Here is a 6,000-nt window from a genome sequence, read left to right as displayed (position 1 = left end):
GCATTTGATGGGACAAAGTGGCTGCATTTGATGGGACAAAGTGGCTGCATTTGATGGGGCACAGTGGCTGCATTTGATGGGGCACAGTGGCTGCATGTGATGGGGCACAGTGGCTGCATTTGATGGGGCACAACAGCTGAATTTGATGGGACAAAGTGGCTGCATTTGATGGGCACAGTGGCTGCATTTAATGGGGCACAGTGGCTGCATATAATGGGGCACAGTGGCTGCATTTGATGGGGCACAGTGGCTGCATTTGATGGGGCACAGTGGCTGTATTTGATGTTTTTGTTCAGTTTGATTGCTTCCCCCCCAAAAAATGTTGAGCACCAGTGTGAGCCAAAAGGCTTGCACTCACAGATACTCCACTGAAAAGTTATCAATTCTCATGTCACTTTTCAGAGGCATTTGACAGACAGTAAGGAGGTGATGCCCAATTTCCTCCCTGCCTGTTTTAACCTCAGCCAGTCCCTCCAGATATTTCACTTTGTACTCCACCTTATTTTCATTACTCTTTATAGGTATTAGATGTTCTCTCACCTTATTCTTTGCACATCTAATACATAATGAGAGTTCTGGAAATAAGGTGGAGTTCAAAGTGAATTTCTAAACCTAAGTTGAGAACCCCTTTCAGAAGATTTGAGGATATTATTAAACTCAGAGACTGGTGGACTTAGGCCATCATAAATAGATTGAAATTCTGCCAGTTCAGCAGAAATTTCAATCTATCAATGTGCAGACTGGTTATACAGACTCCGATCTATCAACTGACTTCAGTACAACAATGGGAAATGTCCAACGATTTCTCTCTGTTCCAGCAATGTGGAGTGATTTCTCTCTCTGTGCCACAAATGTGGAGCAGTCTCTCTCTCTCTGTGCGGGCATTCCATCATTAACCCCCGCCGCGTGCCCCCCCCCCCCCCCCCCGGGCTGCTCAGTCTAAAATGCCCGGGCCTATTTTTTGTCCCAGTCCGGGCCTGGTGGGTATGCTATATTGTGTACAGATAGATTAAGGTAGCCATATTTGGCTACAATGTATCAAACATTAAAAACCATATGATGAAAGTGGACTGAGATGCCGCCCCTACCTGATAAGAATGAGATGAGGTCACAGAAGACAGCAATCGCGACAAACCCATTAACTGGATGCAGCCACCCCTATTGATGGAAGGTAACCCTGTATCACAGAGATATACCTGAGAAATAGTGCAGAATCATGAATAAACCTATTAAGAGGAAAGGAAGATAGAAAGTGTCCAAAGACAAAATAAGGCAAAATGCATAAAATTAGCAATTGAGAAGCATAGCAGCAAGATGCGCTAAAAATTGCTGCATAGAAAAATACCACATATGGATAGATAATAGCAAATAACTTACTGCTATAGCCTACTGAATATTTCAGAGGTAGAATAAACAAAGGGAGTTATGGATGTCAGAGGAGTAGATGTTTTAATTGATACGTGGTTCCAAGAAGGTATGCTGGGTGGTCAGTCAAATCTGCAAAGACCCCTACTGTGAAGCAGAAATTAGCCTAGAAGCAGATTAAATCAATTAGTTCATCACAATCATTAGTTCAGAGTGAATTCAAGAAAAGGGATTTTCTATAGAGACGAATTGTAAAAGAGAAATGTTGAAGTTAAATCAGGAATACCTAGTCGGTGTGGCCACCTTAATTGCTTGAAGGTAACAAAGACATCAGCGCTGAGTGTATTAGAAGCTCACAAATGTGAATACACCAGATGAGTCTGCAAGGTTGAAGATGGGAATTACAAACAAAAAATAATTACAGGGAAAGAGATTTTTTTTAAAAAGAAGAAAAAGGTATTCATATTGCAAAGATATACCAGAAAAAGAAAGGGGGGAAGAAAGTGATTGACCAACAGCATACCTGATGAAACTAATCTTCGTAAACACAGCAAGCTCACACTGAAACTGGTAGCTGTGTGAGCCGCATATGTAATGTCCTCAATCAGGCTGAAACAGCACCACCTGAGTGTGGGCTGTCAGCCTGATGTGGGTGGGCGGAGAAGGGCGGCTGGCGTCACTGGGAGATTCCTGGGTGATCCCGCCCAACCTGGTCACACAGGGAAAACCTGTGACGCCCAAAGGGGCGGCGCCGAGCGGGGAACAGCGGCTGGCATGGTCAGAGATATGACCAGCATGCCATATCCAATGACACGAGCCGTAGAGCGGACCTGTGCTGACATTCATGCCTCCGCATGAATTCAGCGATATATATAATAGCGCTGGCACAGGCCCCCAACCGCCCACATAGGCAGTCATGTAGCACTATCATAGGGGGTGCTGCAAACCGGGAAACGGGCTGCGATGCGAGTGATGTATGCGGCGACTATATTCCCATCTTTGGGATAAAGAGTATCAAAAGAAAAGAGGTAGAAATGCAAGGGAATGGAAAAAAAAAAAAGGTATGGGAGGGAGAAAAACGAGTGTGAAAGAGGGGAAAAAAAAATAAAAAAATAAAAGGGGGGGGGGGGGGGTGAAAGGAAAAGAGGAAAAAGGAAAAGGAGAAGAGAAAGAGAAAAAAAGAGAAAAAAGGGGGAAAAATAAGAAAAAATATAAACAAAAATAATCCATTCCGGGATCCCCAAACCAGAGGAGAGAGGAACTACAATGAAGCACACATACGTACCCGTGCAGTGGTGGAACGCACATTTGGCATTCTGAAGTCCCGTTTCCGATGCCTGGATAAGTCCGGGGGGACCCTGTTGTATTCCCCAAACTTTGTGTGCCAGATCATCGGTGCATGTTGCATTCTGCACAACTTTGCCGAGAGAAAGGGCCTGGAGATTGACATACGTGATGACCTGACCCCCAAACCAGACATTCCCCCCCTGCCCGAGGCTACCCCGTCTGCTGAGGGATCAGCAGTCAGGAGATGCCTCGTGGAACGCATCTTTGCACGTTAAACACACACATTCATCATGGCACAAGGAGAATGCACGCATGCACACCACTGTAGTCCCTAGTTTACACACACCACATCCACATCACATTGGATTAGCCCAAGTCCACCATGCAGGACTTGGGAGCAGCAACGCCATGCCAATGCCCCAATTATGTCGCTGTCCATTCATACCACATTCACACGGTCGTGGGGATAACTTCTCCCCAACGACCGGGGGTGACACCCCTTTGCTGGCAGGAGTGTCACCCCCCATTCACACACCAGTCACACTATAACCTGCTGTCATGGTCTTACCTCTTGCTGACTTCTTTCATCTGACATGTGCTGGCGGCCATGTTGGTTTCTGGGCTTCTTATAACTTACCACACCCTGCGGCTCCTCCTTCCCACTGGGAGGAGCTGGATGCCTTGCATATATATAGGAGGTCTGTTGCTTAATTCCCCTGCTTGGTCCTCTTGTATTCACATGCTCCTGAGATTGTGCTGCTGCTTTTGGTTACCGACCCGGCTTCCACGGACTACCCTTCTGGCTCCTGATCCCTGGCTTCGTTCGGACTACCCTTCTGGCTCCTGATCCCTGGCTTCGTTTGGACTATCCTTCTGGCTCCTGATCCCTGGCTCCGGTGGAAGACTCTGCACTGTTTGATCATCCGTTTGGACTTTTACCTTGCTGTTTGGTTTTCAATAAAGCCTTCCTATTTCATTTATCTATTGTTGTACGTCTGATTCATGCTTCCGTGACATTAGGACCAAGCCATGAATTCTGACGGTACAGGGCCACCTTCGCTACCCATGCTGGTTGCCAGACTTGATCAGCAGGATCACCTGCTGGGTCAGTTCGCTCAGGCGTTGCAAACCCTGCTTGCACGCACGGCTCATCTCGCTCCCATTGCCGATAGGCCGGTTGTCGCTCCTGGGTCCGCTCCTACTGCCGCTCCGGTTGTTGCGCCAGAGTCTACCCCGACACCTGTTGCGCCTGCGGTGTCTCGGGGTATGACCGGTTCTGCCCCCCTTCCGCAGCGCTTTGGGGGAGAGCCAACTCAGTGCCGAGGTTTCCTTAACCAATTGGGCATTTATTTAGAGTTGCTGCCACATGCCTTTCCTACTGAGAGATCTAAGGTGGGCTTCTTGATCTCGCTGCTCTCGGACAAGGCCTTGGCCTGGGCCAGCCCTTTATGGGAGAACAACAATCCGGTGGTTGCCAAGTTTTCCGGTTTTGTTGCTTCTCTTCGGAAGGTATTCGATGTACCGTCTCGCTCTGCCTCTGCTGCGAAGCTCCTTATGTCCGTCAGACAGGGTTCACGATCGGTAGCCGAATACGCCATTGAGTTTCGTACCCTGGCAGCAGAGGTGGGCTGGAATAATGAGGCTCTGGTCGCTGCTTTCTCCCATGGTCTCTCGGATGCCTTGAAGGATGAGGTTGCAGCTAAGGACCTACCAGTGGAGCTCGAGGCTCTTATTTCTTTCCTGATATTGATTGACACCAGACTCAGGGAGAGACCTTCCTTTAAGGAGAGCCTGCGGAGGTCTCCTAACAGATTGGCGCCTACGTTTGCTGTCCCACCCGTGCCTCCCTCTCCTCCCACGCCTCCTGGAGTTGACATGTCTGGGGGTGAACCCATGCAGCTGGAGTTAGCTCGCCTGTCCGAGGGGGAGAGGGCACTCCGGAGACGCGAGGGCCGATGCATGTACTGTGGTCTCGGTGGGCATTTTCGGTTGGCATGTCCGAACCGTCCGGGAAACGCTCGCACCTGAGATCCTGTCGGGGGCAGATCTTGGGTGGAGTCTCTTCGTCCCCGGTTTCCCGTGCTGATAAACCACTGATCACCGTTGTTCTCTCCTGGGTCGGGGGCTCGGTGACGACCCAGGCGTTGGTGGACTCTGGTGCTGGTGGATTTTTCATTGATAGTAAGTTCGCTGCCGCCAACTCCATTCCTCTGCAGGCTCGTGTTTCCCCGCTGGTTCTCGAGGCGATAGACGGCAGACCCCTCCAGCCGTCACACGTGACTCATGAGACCCTTCCAGTGGGGATAGCCATTGGGGCCGTTCACAGGGAGTCGGCCTGCCTTCAGGTCATTTCGTCTCCACACTACTCGGTGGTCTTGGGGTACCCCTGGCTCCAGAAGCATAATCCGACTTTCGATTGGAGATCGGCCGAGATCCTCTCGTGGTCACCACAGTGTGGGGCTAGTTGCATCCATGGGCCTGTCAAGCTGTTGTGTACCTCCTCAGACTCTGTATTGCCTCCTGAATACGAGGGGTACCGGGATGTATTCGATAAGGTGCGCGCTGTTGCCCTGCCTCCGCACCGCCCATACGATTGTGCCATAGAGTTACAACCTGGTGCCGTTCCTCCTCGTGGCAGGGTCTATCCACTGTCGGTTGTGGAGAATGAGGCCATGGAGGAGTACATGAAGGAGGTGCTTTCCCGTGGTCACATTCGCAAATCCTCGTCCCCGGCAGGGGCTGGATTTTTCTTTGTGAAAAAGAAGGGCGGAGAGTTGAGGCCTTGCATCGACTATAGAGGCCTTAATCGCATCACGATCAAGAAGGCATACCCGATACCCTTGATTTACGAGTTGTTTGATCGCCTGAAAGGGGCCACGGTCTTTACTAAACTCGACCTGAGGGCGGCATATAACCTGGTAAGGATCAAGGCTGGTGACGAGTGGAAGACCGCGTTCAACACCAGGACCGGTCATTATGAATGCTTGGTTATGCCCTTTGGGTTGTGCAATGCGCCCGCAGTCTTTCAGGAATTCATCAACGATGTTTTCCGTGACCTGTTGCAGCAGTGTGTGGTGGTCTATTTGGATGACATCTTGGTATATTCTGAATCCATGGAGGCCCACATTCTGGATGTCAAGCGAGTGTTGCAATGGTTACGAGAGAACAAGCTGTTCGGTAAGCTTGAGAAATGCGAATTTCAACGGTCCCAGGTAACCTTCTTAGGTTACATCATTTCCGCTGAGGGGTTCTCCATGGACCCTGAGAAGGTTTCGGCTGTCTTACAGTGGCCCCAGCCCAATGGTCTTCGTTCCCTGCAGCGCTTTTTGGGCTTCGCCAATTATTATC

The sequence above is a fragment of the Rana temporaria genome, chromosome 7 (assembly GCF_905171775.1).
Source record: "Rana temporaria chromosome 7, aRanTem1.1, whole genome shotgun sequence".
In the NCBI taxonomy this organism is placed as follows: Eukaryota; Metazoa; Chordata; class Amphibia; order Anura; family Ranidae; genus Rana; species Rana temporaria.
This window is presented reverse-complemented; position numbering follows the sequence as displayed.